The 21,184-nt window shown below is 41.2% G+C and overlaps 1 protein-coding gene and 1 non-coding gene across 3 annotated transcripts in view; both read right to left on the bottom strand.

Annotated features, from left to right (window-relative positions):
• Positions 1 to 21,184, bottom strand: part of BMPER (BMP binding endothelial regulator) — a 252,730-nt gene that overhangs the window by 123,874 nt on the left and 107,672 nt on the right.
• MIR2285BU-2 (microRNA mir-2285bu-2) lies at positions 8,906 to 8,963 on the bottom strand. Its single transcript, NR_162310.1, has one exon. It is a non-coding gene; the product is annotated as a microRNA mir-2285bu-2 (primary transcript).

Below are 21,184 nucleotides of genomic sequence, written 5' to 3' on the forward strand. Positions count from 1 at the left end.
TAGGGAGTCTGTGGGTGAGATACCAAAATGGTTCCATTCCCCCCCCCCAAAAATTGCTGAAGTGCAAAATACACTTACATTTATGTCCTATATTTTACTTAAAATGCATCCTATAGATACTCATGTGCAATGACTATTTCATGCTTTTGTTTTAGGAAGATGTTTCCAGTAGTGTAGGACAAAGACTATGATCCACTGACCTTTTAACTAGTTTAGCCTGGGATAGCCTTTAGGCTCAAGTCTCCCTTCTTCTTTTGTAAATCCTCCCAAGCAGCCTGACTGAAATCACAAGTGCTCCATTCTCTGGCATCAAATCTGCCTGAAAGATGGTTGCTCTCGGGTGTCCCTGGTGGTCGTCCCTGGTGGTTGCTCTCGGGCATTCTATTAAGAATCTAACTTCCAAGTCAGTGGACACAAGTTTGATCCCTGCTCCGGGAAGATCCTACATGCCACGGGGCAACTCAGCCCATGCACCACTACTACTAGAGCCTGCAAGCTGCAACTATTGAGCCCGAGTGCTGCCAACAGTGAAGCCCACTCACCTAGAGCAAGGCCTTCACAACAATAGAAGCCACCACAATGAGAAGCCCGCACTCTGCAACTAGAGAGTAGCCCCTGAGAGCCGCGACTAGAGAAAGCCCATGTGCCGCGACGATGACCCAGTGTAGCCAAATAAATAAATATCTAAAAAATGGTTGTTCTCATTTAATAAAAATGCCATGCTAGGGAAACTTGGGCAGCCACAAAATCCATATGCATTCAAAATCCATAGCTCCCAAAGGGTCTAATAAGTTTTACTTTGAAAAACAGAAGAGTTCTTAATGCTTGCAAATGAAAGGAGCCGTATGGCACTGAAATTGTTCCTAGCAAATATTTTAAATGATTTGCCTCACAAGTATTCCTAACTCCAAAGGGTAACAGGAATGAAAGGAGAGAGCCTCAGATGTACATGTATCCCAATGTTTGGGACAAAAAGCTGCAAACCCTAATAAGAGGGCCATTCCTTTCATCTAATACTTAGATGTGAGGTCTTTACACTGAAATAGTCTCTCAAAACCCCAATGTGGTCTATTATTAGAGTTGTAGAAATAACCATTTCCATGCACATGGATACAAAATTCCTGACAATGGGTGATGAATCAAAAATCTGCAGGAAAATAATGACTTTTTAAAATTACTGAAATCCTAGTTTCTGAAGGCATGAGCCTTCCTTCACTGTCTCCCTGTGTGTTAAGCTCAGTGCACGTGTGCTGTCACTTCAGTCATGTCTGACTCTGCAACCCTATAGACTAGCCAGCCAGGTTCCTCTCCATGGGATTCTCCAGGCCAGAATACTGGAGTGGGCTGCCATGCTCTCTTCCAGCACATGTTTCCTACCCAGGAATCGAACCCACATCTCCTGTGACTCCTGCATGGTAGGCAGATTCTTTACCACTGAGCCACTGGGGAAGCCCACGCCTTGAACTCAGTACAAGCAGGCAGTTTCCAGAGTCTAAATCAAGAAGGAAAACTGGAAATCCACATGGTTCAAAGGAACAAATCCTGGGGTTAAGAGCCCTCTCCTACCCCAGTTCCATTCTTTGCTACTTTGCACTAAATTTAGTTTACTTCTCTATATTTCAATTTCTTCATCTGTAAATTAGAAAAAAAAACAACCTGTATCCATTCTCACAAGTTCACATAAAAAATCAGATGATGGAGGTAAAGGTTTAGCTCAGTGTCTGGTACACAAATAAGTGCTCATTAAATGTTTAGTTCTTACAAATACTGTAGGATCAAATTAACTGTATATCCCAGTCAGCTCCATAAATTAACAAATGAGTGACCCTGGCAATTTATGTAATCTGCATCTTGGTTATTTTATTACTAAACAATGCCACTTTCCTTGCAAAGCTGTTGTGAAAACGTTATGAGTGAATGTACTCAAAGCACCCAGCACAGAACCTAATCTATAAAAGTTCCTGATAAGAATGAACCTTCAGCACTCTCACTCCCACCCTGTGCACTTTCCGATTAGCCATTCAAAGTCAGTTTCACAGGCCCAGAGAACAGGGCTGTGAAAGGTACGGGCTGTGGACTTCTCCTCTGAATTACCTGGAGAACATGCGTGTTTTCCTTGGCGCCAGGAACACATGGAGCAGTCTTCTGGGGTGCACAGTAGTGCATACATCCCCCACGTATTTGCATAAAATTTCAAAGCACTCTCTTGATATATGCAGTATGACAGCTGCTCTCACAATGTATTTATATAAGTTCTATGCGGATTTTATAAAATAAACTTGCAAATGTTTGTTTTCCTAAGGAGGGGTGTGTTTGAGGGTTGGTGGGGATAATCATTTCATCTCCCTCTAGAAAGTAACGCACGCTGGCATGCTCCCTCGCTCCATGACCGCAAATAGCTGGTGTTCCCTATGAATACGTGAGGCAACCCCATACATATAGTAGGTCATTTTTAAAATCTATAAGCATTTTAAAAAATGTTTTGTTTTTGTTTTTTTTTTTTTTTGTAAAAAAAACACTGAAGGGTGCCGTAACCACAATCCATCTGAAGTCTAGAGGGAAGGATAAAATAGTTGGCTGTGACTTCTAGCACACTGAATCCCGCAGGCAAATTGTCATAACCCCAGCTGGCTCTTCATCTTTTCAATGAAGGAGGTAGCCAGATGTGAAAGACAATGGCAATTCCTTACCAACACAGGCCAGCATTTACCTCAGTCTTCTTTCAGAGCCACTAGAAGAATTGTCTGGATTGGCTAAATCTTTCCATCAAAAGTATTGAAGTAATATATTCAGTTATCTCCTATACCATTTCCTAAACTAGTATTTTGTGGAATCTTTTTCCATAGGAGATTAGCTAGGGGTTCCATGACATAAGACTTCTGCCAAGAAATGAATAAGGTTGTGTTGAAAAAGTTAAATGAGTTTTCTTTATTGTAGGTCTTTTCTTATCCTTTAATGCATATAAATATCCAATTGGGAGAATATATAAGATGATTTCTCATATGACCATAGAACCCTTTTGTCATAGCACATGGACATATCCTGGTACAATATAAAGAGGAACACAAAAATACTGCTAAGTCGCTTCAGTCGTGTCTGACTCTGTGTGACCCTATAGACGGCAGCAGACCAGGCTCTGCTGTCCCTGGGATTCTCCAGGCAATAACACTGGAGTGTGTTGCCATTTCCTTCTCCAATGCATGAAAGTGAAAAGTGAAAGTAAAGTCGCTCAGTCGTTTCTGACTCTTTGCGACCCCATGAATTGCAGCCCACCAGGCTCCTCCATCCATGGGATTTTCCAGGCAAGAGTACTGGAGTGGGGTGCCATTGCCTTCTCCACATAAAATACTAGTCAACTTCAATTTATTACTTTGTGTCTACCCTAAGTATTGATAGCTATAGAAGCCTTTCTCCTTGACACAAATTCCTTGGTGACAATTTTACAGTAAACAAGTCCTTATATTGAGCAATCAATATTCCTTAATTGAGCAAACAGTTCTACTCCCCAAAGCCTTCCCCTCCATAATTACTATATTAAAAAATATGCTCTTCAAATTCAATTTAATATTTTATTTTTACAGATTCCAAAAACCACTCTGACAGTGTTTGTTGGTTGGTTGAGTTTATTGTTTTCTTCAGGATTATCTTCATCTTTTTTTTTCCACCCCCAGAATTTTCATACATTTTACCATAGGGGTAAAAAAACAGAAAAAGAATTTTAGGCTTCCACCTGGCTTTTTCCCAATTCCATAAACCAGGTCACCCTACCAATGCCTGGCATTTCTGGAATATTTATAAACACTATAGTAGGAAAACTCTACCTCCCACTTCCTCTGAAAACATAGCTGGCTACAGATTCCCAAGGCAGGCTCTGTGGGCATGTGGTTTCCATGCCTTCAAAAGGGGTGTTTGTAGGATACACTGAGGGATATTTCAGCCATGTCTTTCTCTTATCTTTTTTATTTTTTTGCCTAGCAAACTTGCTCCAAATTTGCCTCTGGGTGGCCTTAAAAAAGAGACACGTTGTAAACAAATAGAACCCTTACAGATTCCTCAGTAGGCGGTAGTGGCAGAAACAAGGATATAAGGAAAAGGTGTGTTTGTTGACTCTGTCTCTCACTTTGGGTGGGACCTCATGGGACAGCAAGGGAGGCTGTGACGGTCCTGGACTGGGTTAGGTTAAGAAACTGCAAAGAAGACAGGAGCTTTGGGGGGATCAGGAGAGAACGCCAGGTTGGGAGCAGGGCTTCTCCTCCACTGTTCTAAAGAGGCAGGGGTCAAAATAGCATGAATTTCACACCTATCTCTAATCCCTCATTGCCCCAGCACTGAACTTAAAATAATAACATCAACAAGATGTTATTTTTAAAAAGTGTTCTAAAAAAGAAGTGGCTTCCTCATTAAACTGTTTTCATTGTTACCCATGACCTTCAACTTCATCTCAAGGTGCACACATAATTTTACATTTACAGTCAAGGGCTGTCTCTTTTGTTCACTGTATTCCCAGAGACTACCACAATATCTTTTTAAATAAATAATTACAGCTTTTGTTGATAGACCGCAGTACCATTAGGTAAGCTACTTTATGATGAACTCATCAACACTCCCTCCAAATTCCAATTCTGTCTCTAGATAAGAAAGGTTTTACACACAGAATCATTCCTCCAGCAATCATATCCCCAGCTAGCTGTCCCTCTTTCCTTATAAAGGAGTTAGCCAGAGGTGAGAGACAATGACAGTCTGTCCACAACTGCACACAAGTGACTCGCTTTCCCTTCAGGTAGGAGGAAATCGTGGCTGGTACCTACTCCCGGGAGGGTAGTGCGCAGACCTAGGGGCAAAGATTCTTTATGCGCATTTCTGGACAGACACACAGAAACCAAAGAACAAAGGCAATGCTAAGAAAACTCGGTGGTGGGGGTGGGGTGGGGATGGTTAAAAATGATTTGCTTTATATTTAAACTATATATGGATTTCTAATCCAGACCATATGTTGAAAACATAACTGAAACCAATGGTTTTCAGATCTTTTTAACCTAGGATCCTTTTACGCTCTGAAAGATTATTAAACCTACCAAAACTTTTTGTTTATATGAGATACATCTATGAATATTTACTCTTTTAGAAGTTGCAACTGAGAAATTTTAAAACTTGTTGACTTTAAAATAACAAAAATTCATTACACTAACAGAAATAACATACTTTAATGAAAAATACACATTCCAAAACAAACAAACAAAAATAGTGAGAAAACTGACACTGTTCTACCTTTTTGCAAAGCTCTTTAATGTTTGGCCTAATAGAGGTTATTGAGTTTTCTTATTTGCTTCTTTCAATTTATTGCAATATGCTGTTTTGGTTGCAGTTTATAAGGAAAACACAGTTTTACACGGACATACAGTCAGAAGACAGAGGTAGATTTTGAGAGCTATTTCATATAATGGTGGATACTCTTCTTTGATTCTATATCAAAATCCAATAATCTTAAAGGTTGGTTGTGATATGGAATTAAAAACCATATCTTGTCCTTTATTTAACCAGATCTTCAAAATGTTAGCATATTTCATTATCAAATATCAAAAAATTACACTTATCATCATCTCTTACTTACTCATAAAAAGTCTTTAAGTATAAAAAAATCTGTCAGTCTCACAAGGGCAAATGAAAGTTTTCCGAAAGTCAAATTTTCACATGAAAGCTAAAGTTTTGATCACTGGTGACTTTACCATTTATTGTCTTTAGAGTGACATGCTCATAATTTTTTTTTTTTTTTGAGATGTCTGCTAAATGCCCAAGTAAAAATGGAGTTCCATTAAAAAAAAAAAAAAAGAGTGATTAGTTCTGCTCAAAATTCAAAAAACATCTGGTTTTTTTATTTTTTTCTTTAGATATCCACTGTAATTCAAATTCGCAGACTTTTTTTTAACTTCTCATGTTAAAATCTGAAAAGGCAATAGCACCCCACTCCAGTACTCTTGCCTGGAAAATCCCATGGATGGAGGAGCCTGGTGGGCTGCAGTCCATGGGGTCGCTAAGAGTCGGACACGACTGAGCGACTTCACTTTCACTTTTCACTTTCATGCATTGGAGAAGGAAATGGCAACTCCAGTGTTCTTGCCTGGAGAATCCCAGGGACGGGGGAGCCTGGTGGGCTGCCGTCTATGGGGTCACACAGAGTTGGACACGACTGAAGCGACTTAGCAGCAGTAGCAGCATGTTAAAATGATGTGTCTTCAATGGTCAGATTTAATTAAAAAAACAAAACAAAACAAATATTTAGTTTCATCACAAACATTTTTAAATAAAACTGAGTTTTTTTTTTAAAAATTGAGTACATAGTGGTGACCAATACAATGACCATTTTAGGGCCACTGCATGACTAAGCAACTTCACTTTCACTCTTCACTCTCATGCATTGGAGAGGGAAATGGCAACCCACTCCAGTGTTCTTGCCTGGAGAATCCCAGGGACGGAGGAGCCTGGTGGGCTGCCGTCTATGGGGTCACACAGATTCAGACACAACTGAAGCGACTTGGCAGCAGCAGCAGCAGCCTTGATTAGTGCTAACTAAGGCTCTAGCACTTCTACTCTCCATCATTGATACAGCCCTCCTAAAAGGCAAATTATGTCTTAGTATTATGATAAAATTAGTTTTGAACCCATACACCCTCTGAAACAGTCTTCGGAACTCCCAGGGGTCCATGGACTACACTTTGAGAACCGCTGACTCAAATGCTGTGATTTTTACATTCTTGAGGTCTACCTCCATGAAGTAATTCTCATAACCATGATAAACAAACCAAAGTACAGCAGCATATTTGGGTCACAGAACTGAACTCTACGGTCCCAGGGAAACATTGTACATCATCACTTAAATTGGCAAGTTCACTTAGTCGACTGTAATGCCATATGGACTGTAGAGCAAAAAAAAAAAAAAGGGATAATCAACACCACCCACAGAGCCAGCCAGATTTGAGCAATCAAAGCCTGAAAACACCAGTTTTGTTCCAGTAAAACTGTCAAGAATCCATATTAGTCATTTACACCCATATTTTCAGGTATTCAGTAGAAAAAAGAAAGCCCTTTGTGTGGCTAAAAAAAATGAAATATCAACCTAGGAGGCAAGCCTGAGAAAGAGCAGATGCTTATGTTTCTAGAGTTTGTACTTTTTCTCTAAAAACACATCTGTCATCAACTTCAACTTAGAAAACCAACAAAGTACTTTTATAAATAAACACAGTGGCCATTTTCATTTTAGTGACTCTGAATTCTTGGTAATCAATCTGATGGCCAAGAAATGCCAGCTAACTTCTCCGATATGCTTCAGGCAGGGCGTCCTCACAGTGGTCAGTGTCTTGGAAAACCAGAACCTACAGCTGAATTTTTAACAACATGGCACTTTTAGCTTGGAGTTTTTACCTAAGGAAAACTGAATGAGAAGTTTCCATATACCTCTCATTTCAATATCAAAGAAACCCTTGCATTAAGTTGACACACAAATAAGAAATAATCCAATGGAGAAACTGTGGTTCATGATAATGAGAGAAGCTGAAATGTTTGATTATCTAATAAAGTCAACCTTTGACTCTGCCTGGTCCTGTTTCCCCACCACCACTCCACATCTACCTACCAACCCAAAGCCATTGCACTTGCCACACCAATCAGAGCCAAAGAAAGTAGGATGTCAAGCAGTCTTAAGCCCTCTACCTTCCCAACTCCTTGGAGGTACTGGTACACAACCGCCTTTCTTACTAGTCTAGACCTGGAAGGAGGTCATGTTCTAATGCTGAACCCAAAGGAGGGAATCTGGAATTATTCCTGACATTCCAAGCACTCTCCAGCATTTCTCCTGAAACCTCCAGGTAATGGGCATTCCCTGCTCTCTCAAACTCACTGGAGCTGGACACGCTAACTAATAAACTGTACTCCAGCTTCCAAACAAACACAGAAACCTACTAAATAGCCAGAAATATCCTTTCAGCTCTCTCTCCAAAGATTTCCTTTTGGGTACTAGGAGTACACGAACATATTCTAGGTCCCGCTATTACACTCCAAATCTGGTTCATGGAAAAACATGCCTGGGACCTGAAACGGGTACTCGTCCCTGTCATCTGCTCTCACCCAAAATGACTGATGCTTGCAGGCTAGGCTTTTGCTTTGGTCCCTTTTTAAATCACTGAACATTTATGCCTCCTAACATCTAGGACCTAGAACCACTTCTTTCTCTGCCCTTGAACTCCAAGCGAAGGGGTAGAAGCCTCCTTGTGAATAGAACCTCCTAAAGAGGTTCTGCCAGTCTTCTCCCTGGACTTGTGAGCACAGTGTACTCCTGACTCATCTCAGGCATTAATCATTTGGCTGAAGCTGGGCTGCGGAGGTCTCACTTCTCTGTACCTCCTGCCCCTCTTCCTGGTTGCACTTTGGATTTTTGAGCCTGTGCTCTGCCTCCTCTGCCTGCTGTCACTTCTGGGAGCTTCTGCACCTCCAAAACAAATGCAAACACATTAAGAAAGCAGAGAAAGCAATTCAGAGCATCTTTTTAAACATTATAAATCACTTGACTAACAGGCCAAGTTAAAGTTTATGCTTTCCTTGGCAAACGATTTTGAAGGGTACATGTTTATTATGTTTAGGGGAAGTAAGCCATTTTCTACTTTATTTATAAGCAATGACTACAAAATTAAACATGGGCTTCCCAGATGGCTCAGTGGTAAAGAATCCGCCTGCCAATGCAGGAGACTCGGGTTTGATCCCTGGGTGGGGAAGATCCCCTGGAGAAAGGAATGACAACCCACTCCAGTATTCTTTCTTGCCTGGAAAATCCCTAGGAAAGAGGAACCTGAAGGGCTACAGATCATGGGGTCACAAAAGAGTCAAACACAACTTAGCGACTAAACAAGGTTGGCCAAAAAGTTCATTCAGGTCTTTCATAACATCTTTTGGAAAAACCCAAACAAATTCTTTGGCCAACCCAATATAAACAATTTGCATGGAGTCTACAGATTCATCTATTCATTAAAGCAGAAGCCCTGAGTCATTGCTTACAAATTAACTATGCCCTTGAATCCTCCACAATTCTGGAAATCCTGCATTACCTGACACCTAGAGAAAAATCAAGAGTCAAAGCCTAGACCCTAGTTTCTCCAAATATCTTTGGGCATCTGCATTAGAATTACCCAGTCCTTTGCTAAAAATGCATATTGCATAAAAATGAGACCACCTTGCACCTGAGTGCTGAGCCTGGGCTTTTAATGAATGCTTCATATTCAGGATTTGTATTATTAACAGAATGAGTATGTCACATACTGGGATAATAGGTCAGTAAAGAGAGGAATACACAAAAGAGCTCAAATAATCCTAATCAATCACTATAAGAAGTCTATAGGCAACATTTAAAACTGATGAATGAAGAATGAGCAATAGCTGCTTCGTTGGTGGCTCAGCAGTAAAGAATCCACCTGCCGATACAGGCGACAGGGTTCCATCCCTGATCTGGGAAGGTCCCACATCCTGCACTACTAGCCTGAGCTTTAGAGCCCAGGAGCTGTAACTACCGAAGCCCACGAGCCCTTGAGCCTGTGCTCATAATGAGAGAAGGCACCACAATGAGAAGCCGTAACACTGCAACTAGAGTAGCCCCCACTTGCAGCAACTAGAGCTTAGCCTGAGCAGCAACAAGGACCCAGTACAGGCAAAAATACATAAATAAAGTTATTCTTTCGAAGTACCTGTGAGATACTTTAGCAGATTAAAATAAAAAAGAATGAGCACTAAAGGCATATTGTTGGGTAGTAGAGAGAAAGACATCAGAATAAACATCTAAAATCAATGGAATTAGACACTTAACAGGGAAAAGATACACAGTGGAAGTGGGGGGTATTAACCTTTTAGCACTATTTGATTTTTTTCAATACCCATATATTAATCAAAAATGAAAACATATTAAAAATAAAGAAAATAATTTACTCTATTATTCAGTCTTTATTAAATTAGCATTTCCATCTTATTTCTGTTAATCTGTGGTGATAGATGGCACTTCTTGAAAAAAAATAGTTATCAAGGATGACTTTTTCAATTTTGTCTTTGGGTATACTTTGACAGAAGACAAAATATACCCACACTATTTAAAAGCTTAGCTTGGATGTTTACTTCATTAAATGAGTCAAGAAATTTCACAGAACCTTCTCTTTAAATAAAATGGGCAAAAATGAAAGTGAAAGTCACTCAGCCATGTCCGACTCTTTGCGACCCCACAGAGTGTCCATGGAATTCTCCAGGCCAGAATGCTGGACTGGGTAGCCTTTCCCTTCTCCATCAGATCTTCCTGAAAATGGGCAAAAATACCACTAAATTCCTGCAAACAATTAAAAATGGATTCTATACGTTATAACTTGGACCACTTCAAATTTTCAGTATAATGGTCGCATAATTACTACTAAAATGGCATTGCATCCGACATAATTCAAGATTCTCTGGAAAGTCCTGTCATTTTTCTTTACCCAATTTTTATGACAAATTTGTATAATAGGGGTTGGAGTTCATATGTTTAGGGACTCAGGAAACTTAAGATTATTTAGAAGTTTGGCAAGGGATGCTGGAAGTTGGGAGGAATGTGCTCTGGACAAAGAAATATGGAAAGAGCCAGAGAATAGGAGAAACATGGGGAAAAACAGTCAGCCAAGAAAGGGGAAGACTCAAGACTAAGACTAACGTTTCCCTCATCCCCAGTCACTGTAGCAGCAGTGCCTCTATTAGCAGACACACCCAGAAAGGTGCACGATGAAATGACATCAGATTTGTTTCCTACACTGAGTAAGTTCATTTTCTTTCACCTTAGATCTACCATACTCTGTCAATGCCAATCAAGGATTACAATGAGAAAATGTTTTCACTAAAAAGAGTCTGGGATCCCAAAGATGTATGGTGACTAGCCATAGGTGAAAAACTGTGACAGCTGTGGATACTGGTACAAACGGGATAAACACTGATGTATCATTAAGCCACTATTTCTTCTGTGTCACCTGGGGAAATCCATACATTAAGGGGATTAAATGGATACTTCCAAAGTGAAGCCAGTTTCTTGAGAAGACCTTTCCTGGGTAAAGGGCAGCCCAAGTCTCATCAGGTTATACCTTCCCCTGTGGCCCTCTCAGTCTTAATTCATTTTACTAGTGGTTTCAGAGTGTTCCAAGTTGGCTCAAAGCCCTTCAGATCACATATCAACCTCTGTGACAAGAGATATATTACCTTTCACTTCTGACTTCCAAGAAGAAGCCCAGACGGGTGATTATTAGTCAGATTATCACCACAGACAGCCTGAGACAAGTACTGCATCTGAAACAAACTCGGGACCACTGCAGGGAAAAGCCAAAGGACGTTTGAGCATTTTGCCAATGTGACAGATCCTTTCCCACCTCTTCTCTTGGCTTTTTTCCCCCAAAATGTTAAAGGAACTGGTCTACCCAATCATAATATGGTTGCTGCTGCTGCTGCTGCTAAGTCACTTCAGGCGTGTCCGACTCTATGCGACCCCATAGATGGAAGCCTGCCAGGCTTCCCCGTCCCTGGGATTCTCCAGGCAAGAACACTGGAGTGGGTTGCCATTTCCTTCTCCAATGCATGAAAGTGAAAAGTGAAAGGGAAGTCGCTCAGTCGTGTCCGACTCTAGTGACCCCATGGACTGTAGCCTACCAGGCTCCTCCGTCCATGGGATTTTCTAGGCAAAAGTACTGGAGTGGGGTGCCATTGCCTTCTCCAATAATATGGTTAAGTCAAACCAAATCTAAATTACCCTTACATGCTATTTCTTATCTTTCAGGCTGAGCAGAGTAACTCAGAAATTTGGCTATAAAGAGGGTCCATTATAATATCTTGTAAAGCTTTAAAAAAGATTTGATTTTAATACTGAGTTGAGAAAACTGTCATGAAGGAGTTCAGTTTCTTCCTCAAATGTTTTGAAAACTCCAGTATTTGAAGTCTCCATTGCCTCATGGAATTCAAGAGTTCATCTCCCCTAAGAGACTGTGAAAATGGAGAAGGATGTTGCCTGAGTACCTCCCTTCATTGTGACTTCTGCCAAACCTAGCACAGGACAAGGAAAGGCAAAGTGTGGGCAGTGATCCCTAGATGTAATCCCTCACAGAGCATGCTCAGCAAAACAAGACAGGGACTATGAGTCCTGAGAAAATTTTCAGTTGCAAGCTTCTTAAATTTTCAAAATTAAAGCAGCTTCCTGAGTCCTGTAATCTGGAAAGCATCCCTAAAAAGGCCCATCATTTGATGACAGGACATCATTTTATGAAAGTTGGACAACTTTCAATAACATTAAGATACTCTAGAAGCCATGATTGATACGCATCACAGAGCGGAACAATCATTAAAATTTTTTAACTCATTGCACTCCCTCTTCCTCACTAGCATCCCATCATTGCCATAACATTTCAACAGCAGCAATATTTTACAAGAAAGTAAGTTCCCTAACAGCAGGGGCTCATCACTATGCTTACTGCTATGCTTAAACATCTGCATAGTCTCTGGCACTTAATAAATATTCAGTGGATGAACGAACAATTGAATGAATGCTTCATATGCAAAGGATGAGCAGAGCTTAGACAACTTGACATTTTCTTAGAATAAGCATGTCTAGAAGAAGGAAGTATTAACAAGGAAATCTGATAACACAACTTTTATGTTTCTACAGCCTCAATACAAGCCAGTGGGGAAAGAATGCTAATCTGTTGTCTTCAGTAAAGCATCAGAAAATGAACGCAAGAGTCACAGTCCAACAAACTCTGCAGATTTGCTCTTTGGAGCCAGACTTTGCTTCCAGTTCCAGCTCAGTCATTTAAATGCTACTGGGACTTCCTTGGCAGTCCAGTGGTCTGGTCCTGCATCACCTTCCCATTTAAGGGGTGCAATGCTCCCTGGTAAGCATAGGTATATGGCTATATGAGCATGGGTATAAATGCCTCATCTGAAAATGGCAAAACTACCATTGCTGTTGTTGTAATGTTGTAAACTGATTGTTGTGAAAATTAAGCAAAACATCTCACCTAAACCCTCATTTGAAGTCTCTAGTGTATGTAAGGCCTAATAAGTAATATTTCTCCTTAGGATCATGACTATAAAAATTATTCATTTTGCTTAGATTTGAATTCATCAAGTCAAACTGAAATCTTTTGACTGAGGAAATGTCAAGAACTGAGGAAAAAAAACACTATTAAAGAGTCACACAAGATAATCAGCTAAAAGAAACCTTCATTACAATTGATCATTCAGTTTTGTCAAAGATTTCAGAGATGATAAACATCAGTGGTTGGATCTCATGTTAAAGAGCCAATTATTCTAAAATATTTTTCCAAACTTTCAAAATTTTCAGTCCTCTTCCCATATTTCCTTTAGCTCTGTCCAAATAAAGAGCACTTCTACAAGCTTTTATTCTACTATCTGAAGTGTTTATGGCTGGATGGCATCACCAACTCAATGGACATGAGTTTGGGTAAACTCCAGGAGTTGGTGATGGACAGGGAGGCCTGGTGTGCTGTGATTCACGGGGTTGCAAAGAGTCGGACACAGCTGAGCAACTGAACTGAACTGAACTGAAAGTGTTTATGAAGCCATCTCCCTCTAGATCAAGCATGGGTATTTATAATAGAAAGAAAGAAAAGTTGCTCAGTCGTGTCCGACTCTTTGCTACCCCATGGACTAAAGAATCCATGGAATTCTCCAGGCCAGAATACTGGAGTGGGTAGCCTACTCCTTCTCCAGGGGATCTTCCCAATCCAAGAATCGAAAAGGGGTCTCCTGCACTGCAATGGATCCTTTACCAACTGTGCTATCAGGGAAGCCCGGTATTTATAATATTTGTGTGCATATGTAAATATGCATGGGTATATCTATATATACTTTTTTTTCAAGAAACATGATCTTCAGAAAGGAAGGATGGTTCAATTTTCCTATTTGGGAACATGCATTTATAGAGAGACAATTGCTCTCTCTACCCTCATTTTGCCATTACTGACTGACACTCTGGTCTGCTGGGAGTCAGCAGACACATCCCTAAAGGAATAATTCTGGGTAACTTAGTCCAGTCTTTCTGCTCCTCAAGTTTTCCCTGATGAAAATTTCTCATTTACCCCTATGGTTTATTTTCGTCAAGTGTGACCCACAGACTACATACATCAGGGAGTTTGGGTAAAGTGCAGATTCCTACGGAGTACCCAGATCTTCAGAATCAAAACCTTGTGGACGGGGCTAGGAATCTTCATTTTAACAAGTCCCTGTGTGATTCTTCAGTTCAGTTCAGTTCAGTTGCTCAGTCGTGTCCGACTCTTTGCAACCCCACGAACCGCAGCACGCCAGGCTTCCCTGTCCATAACCAACTCCTGGAGTCTACCCAAACCTATGTCCATCGAGTCAATGATGCCATCTAACCATCTCATCCTCTGTCATTCCCTTCTCCTCCTGCCCTCAATCTTTCCCATCATCAGGGTCTTTTCAAATGAGTCAGCTCTTCACATCAGGTGGCCAAAGTACTGGAGTTTCAGCTTCAACATCAGTCCTTGCAGGGCACACCCAGAACTGATTTCCTTTAGAATGGACTGGTTGGATACCCTTGCAGTCCAAGGGACTCTCAAGAGTCTTCTCCAACACCACAGTTCAAAAGCATCAATTCTTCAGCGCTCAGCTTTCTTTATAGTCCAACTCTCACATCCATACATGACTACTGGAAAAACTATAGCCTTGACTAGACGGTCCTTTGTTAGCAAAGTAATGTGTCTGCTTTTTAATATGCTGTCTAAGTTGGTCATAACTTTCCTTCCAAGGAGTAAGCATCTTTTAATTTCATGGCTGCAATCACCATCTTCAGTGATTTGGGAGCCCAAAAAAATAGAGTCTGACACTGTTTCCACTGTTTCCCCATTGATTTGCTATGAAGTGATGGGACCAGATGCCATGATCTTAGTTTTCGGAATGTTGAGCTCTAAGCCAACTTTTTCACTCTCCTCTTTCACTTTCATCAAGAGGCTTCTTAGTTCCTCTTCACTTTCTGCCATAAGGGTGGTGTCATCTGCATATCTGAGGTCATTGATATTTCTCCGGGCAATCTTGATTCCAGCTTGTGCTTCCTCCAGCCCAGCATTTCTCATGATGTACTCTGCATATGAGTTAAATAAGCAGGGTGACAATATACAGCCTTGACATACGCCTTTCCCTATTTGGAACCAGTCTGTTGTTTCATGTCCAGTTCTAACTGTTGCTTCCTGCCCTGCATACAGGTTTCTCAAGAGGCAGGTCAGGTGGTCTGGTATTTCCATCTCTTTCAGAATTTTCCACAATTTATTGTCATCCACACAGTCAAAGGCTTTGGCATAGTCAATAAAGCAGAAATAGATGTTTTTCTGTCACTCTCTTGCTTTTTCAATGATCCAGCAGATGTTGGCAATTTGATCTCTGGTTCCTCTACCTTTTCTAAATCCAGCTTGAACATCTGGAAGTTCATGGTTCACGTATTGCTGAAGCCTGGTTTGGAGAATTTTAAGCATTACTTTGCTAGTGTGTGAGATGCGTGCAATTGTGTGGTAGTTTGAGCATTCTTTGGCCTTGCCTTTCTTTGGGATTGGAATGAAAACTGACCTTTTCCAGTGCTGTGGCCACTGCTGAGTTTTCCAAATTTGCTGGCATATTGAGTGCAGCACTTCACAGCATCATCTTTCAGGATTTGAAATAGTTCAACTGGGATTCCATCATCTCCACTAGCTTTGTTCGTAGTGATGCTTCCTAAGGCCCACTTGACTTCACATTTCAGGATGTCTGGCTCTAGGTCAGTGATCACACCATCATGATTATCTGGGTTGTGAAGTTCTTTTTTGTACAGTTCTTCTGTGTATTCTTGCCACCTCTTCTTAATATCTTCTGCTTGTGTTCAGTCCCTACCATTTCTGTCCTTTATTGAGCCCATCTTTACATGAAATGTTCCCTTGGTATCTCTAATTTTCTTGAAGAGATCTCTAGTCTTTCCCATTCTGTTGTTTTCCTCTATTTCTTTGCATTGATTGCTGAAGAAGGCTTTCTTATCTCTCCTTGCTATTCTTTGGAACTCTGCATTCAAATGGGTATATCTTTCCTTTTCTCCTTTGCTTTTCACTTCCCTTCATTTCACAGCACTGCCAACCTGCACACACTTCCAAAGGTGACTGTCATGTTCCCATGGCCATGAGATTAAATTGAACCTCTCCCAAATCTGTAACTCCAGGCAACTTCCTGTTCCCATCCCCTAAAGCTAACTGACTGCCAGCTGACTTCTAATCTAGAGGTCCTGCAGAAAGAAGAAACTGAACACGCTTGCCATCGTCCCACGCCCGAATCCACGGTCTATACTCCAGAGGGAAATCTGATCAGCTTTTTTTAACTGTTTAAATTTTGCAGTGACTGCTCCTGTCTGTTCTCAGGATAAAAGTTGGTAATGAAATCTGCATCTACTTCTCTCCACCTCTTGCTTCTACTGCCCTCTCCACTCATCCTAAACTATTTCTAGAATGTTTCATGTTTTCTCTGGTCCCTGCACTTTTGCACATGCAGTTCTGTCGGCGTCCCTTCCAAATTCTTCTTTCCTCTGGCACCTCCACATTCATTTTCCAACTTCAGCCTGGCCATGACCTCTTCTGGAAAACCTTAAAGGACAGTTTCTCCTCCTTTCCCCCAACGATAGTCAGTTCCCCTCCTGTTTAGTCTCACTGGCACCTTCTACTAGTCTCTGAGCACCAATTACTCATGTGCAGAGCTTCTAAGTACTTCGTACAATTTTATGGTCCTTATTAGACTGTTCTGTAATTGCTAGTTTATTTCCTTTTATCCCTCACCACAGCTCTGTGAAGCAGGAACCATGTCTGTCCCATCAATGGCACTGGTACCCCCAAAGTGAAGCCAACACCCAGCCCACAGTGAAGCTCCGTGCGTATTTGTGAAACAAAATCAGTGAACAGATGAGTGGTTCTTGCTGCCTGCACCCCCTCAAACACGGGAGAGTTGCTTTTCACTCCAAGGAGGAGACTAAACTCAGCAACATCAGGCAGTTTTCCATGAAGGCTGCGTGAGCTCACTCTCCAAGGACTTTATTGAGATTGTGAGTACAAATGATGCAGATTGGGGCAGGGGGAGAAATTTTTAATGTGTCTTGGCTCCCAGAAGTACACTGTGAGTGGGGGATGCTGAGACAAGAGTCAACCTTGGATAGTAGAGCGCTTGATCTTGGTCCCCTGACCAAAGAACGGCTCCTGGTCTGCTAACATACACTTTCCTCCTAATTCCAGCTGTCCATACAGCGTGATTTATGTAGGAGTCCAAACCCAAGTCTCCACTGTGTATAAGCTGTTTGAAGGTTAAAAGAGGCGGGGGGGGGGTGTTCTTTTTCAGTTTCTCCAAAGCTATATTTCTATACAGTGATGCAATCTTGTGGGCAACACATCTCCAAAACAAGACACCCATTCCCTGAAGATCGGCAACTTCCAGAGAAGTTGTTGAAATGAAATCAGTTGTTGAGCAGATCATCCATCTGCGGGGCTACTGCTCTTCAGTCTTCTGGAAACCTGCAGTTTTCTTTTCCCATCCTGGGCACTGAATAGGATTTTACAAGTAGATTAGGCACTGGGCTTTTCCCTATCGCCAACTCCTATTTTCACCCGGCAGACCCCTTTCCGAGTCAAGGCAAGCAACACATTTCAATTCCAAGGTCAGGCAAGGAACATGAAGAATAAAAGCAGAGAGGTTTTTTTTTTGTTTTTTTTTTTTTAAATTTTCAGTTTTGTTTTGCGATTTTACCTCCTGGGAATTTGTCTTTCATCTTCCACATTTACAGGGGGCGGAAAGTGAGACAAATTCCAAGGAAAAATTCCACTGCAACATGGTTTCTCTCCAGCCTGAAACATATCAGGAAGCATTTGCGATAAAGTCAAGGCAGACCTGCATCAAAAGGATCAGAAACTTGAAGCATTAAACAAGTGCGAGCCACATTTAGTACTGGAAATGAAACATGGAACTTGTCTCAGTGTCAAGTTTCATCCTGAAACTTTTGTGAGGTGTCAGAATTTTTCCAGAGCCTTTCCAAAGTGATGGTAAGATTCATACTCAGATTTTCTAAAAGAGGATCTGAAGGTTGTAAAACTGAGCCCACCTTCAACACTAGATCTCCACTTGCTCGTGCTGACTTTAAAAGGATAGAATCATCGGAAATTTCTCAATGTGGATGAAAGCTGGGATTTCCCTTTATCTTTTTTCAGGCAGTGCAGGGTGGGGAGTGGCAGAAGGAGCAGATTTCCATCTGGTTGCAAAGACAGGAAATTTTCCCTCAAATTCCCAGTACCCTTCTTCTCTGAAGTCCACCTATTTTTCTACAGTCCATAATTAAAGATTTCAAACCAAGATATTTTCTTTTTTCTCCTAGCAGAAGAGTTTGAATGGCAAATTGGAAGTGGTCATCAGTGACTTCAAACTTGGTAAATGCAGCTCAGGCCACAGACAGTGGTTTTGAACACCAGCGCTAATAAGATAAGCCGTGGATTTTAGGTCAAAATGAAGTAAATGCACCCCTGCCCGATTTGTTATTGTCGTTTAGCCACTAGGTTGTGTCCATCTGACTCTTTGTGACCCCATGGACTGTAGCCCACGAGGCTCCTGTTCATGAGATTTCCCAGACAAGAACACTGGAGTGGGTTGTCATTTCCTTCTTCAGTGTGTCTTGCCAACGGAGGAATAGAACCATGCCTCCTGCATTGGCAGTGGGTTCTTTGCCACTAAGCCACCAGTCATAAAACTCAACTACCGGTTTTCATTGACAAGTTTCAGTATCTTTGGATGGAGGATGGACATCAGAGGAGCCTGGATGTCCCAGAACAGTCACACAGGTGGGAGTGAGGTTAAGATTTTAGAAATAGTAAGAAAAAAATCAGACAGGCAGGCTTCTGTCCCAATCAACAGTTGGCTGGAGTTTTTGCTCAGTGGTTCTCAAAGTCCAGACGAGCAGTCTCAGCATCACCTGGGAACCCATTGAAATATAAATTCTCAAGCTTGGCCCCATATCTACTGAATTTGAGTCTCTAAGGGTGAGGCCCAGCAATTTGTGTTTTAACAAGCACTTCAGGGGATTAAAGTTTGAAAGTTACAGCTTCCCTCAATGGTTCCCAAATCTAGCTAATCGTCAACATCGCAAGGCAGTATTCGTAAACTTTCTAAGTGCCACCTCATAGCTACTGAACCAGAATTTCCCCAAGTTCAAATGATCAGCCTTTAAAAGACACCACTGACCAACTCACATTACTCAATCGGCACAGTAAACAGAAAATACAGACTGCCTGGCATCCCACGGGGAGGCTGATAATTTTGCAATTTCTGCTTCACCTCCTCTCAGTAAACTCTACAAAATCCCTTCTGGGTTTAATATCAAGTCGATTTCTGACTTAAAATTAAGTTGAGTTCTCTTGCTTGTCAATAAAACAACACTGACGAACATTGATTTTTGAATTTACCATAAGTATATATTCTGGGATAAACTGCCTATTGCTCCCTCCACCCCCGTCAAATAGGTTTTCCCTAAGAGCCGGAAAAATGGTTTTGGCAGGAGAGTTGCAAGGAGAACAAAGATGTTTTGTATGAGGGGGAAGTTATTCAGATAAAACTAGAAAATTGGGAACCTCAGAGGACAGCACATCATGAAGAATTTAACAGCCACTAAAAGTGAGGTGATAAAAAGATAACCCAACCACTTTCAATAAAGGTATGTCTCAGTTTGTGCACGTGTGGTCGCTTCAGTCATGTCCGACTTTTTGCGACCCTATGGACTGTAGTCCACAAGGCTCCTCTGTCCACAGGATTCTCCAGGCAAAAATACCTAAGTGAGTTCCCATGCCCTCCTCCAGGGCATCTTCCCAACCCATGGACTGAACCTACATCTCCTGTGTCTAATGCACTGAAGTCAAATCCTTTACCCACTGAGTTATCGGGGAAGTTCATGTCTCAGTTCAGACCCAGATTAATTCCATCCCAAGAACTAAAAGAAACTTAATGATCTTAATATGCAGATATGATCTTAATATGCAGTCAGTAATCTGTGAAATCACAAAGAGCTTAAAAAGTGCCAGAGATGAAACAAGGGCAAATACCTCCCTAAATTTTGAAAGATAATGGAAAGTAGAAATTTGGAAATTTCATACCAATGAGTTTAACAATTTGCTTTTAAATTTTTCCAGGCATTGTATTAAACAGGTAGTTTTGAACATTCAAGAAAGTTAAGTGATCATGGGCACACGCAAAAGAATCAATCACAGTAGGAAAAAACCCTCTCAGGTCTGTTTTATGTAGTCACTGGGGATCAAAGTATATTTGAGCTATGCCTTTTCTTTATTTTAGTAAGGTAATTGGCAAACACCCCATTATATTCCTGGGAAGAGGATGAAGAAAATTGAGATGAATGCTAAACATTCATCTCAAATGTCACCCAAAACAAAAGTTTTCATCCATGCAATAAATATGATCAAGGGATAACAGTCCTGATTGAATTTTTCTTTAAGTCTTAAAACTTTACAGCATTTTCTTTTGGGGGGTGGGGTGGGGCAGCTTTTTCACGTCATATCTGAATGAAACACCAAAACCAATATTCCCAAAATGCTACTGTAACTTGTCATAAAAACATGCACTATTTTCCAGAAGCACTGAGTCTAAGGTGGGGCACACCCTCAGATGCCTCTGGTTGAGCTGCATTCTTTGGGGTAAAGTCTAGGAGCTCCAGATCCATAAATATATGCCTTCATTGTTCAGCCCCATAGGTTTAAAGTGCTCTGTCTTCCACAGAAGCCCTTCCTTATCAGAATTAGCAGACAGTAGAGGGAAACTGATACTAGTCAAATCGATCAAAGTTTTCATGTGCTCAAATGGAAAAGAAATGTGCATTTCCCCTTTTATGATTAGCTCAACTTTTTGTGTTTCTGCTCTTTGCCTCTCACCGAAGGAAAGTGGGCAGCACTGTCACAGCGCTCTACCCACAAACATGGACAGGCTCTGTAGTACTGTGAGCAGCCCTCACTCATCTCAGAGTCCTCGTGAGTAAAAGTCTCACAGGCACAGATTCACTTCATTGATAACAACATCAGTCTTCATGGGCATCACTCCCATACCTCTCACTACGTGCCAG

This window comes from Bos taurus, chromosome 4 (assembly GCF_002263795.3).
Source record: "Bos taurus isolate L1 Dominette 01449 registration number 42190680 breed Hereford chromosome 4, ARS-UCD2.0, whole genome shotgun sequence".
Lineage (NCBI taxonomy): Eukaryota > Metazoa > Chordata > Mammalia > Artiodactyla > Bovidae > Bos > Bos taurus.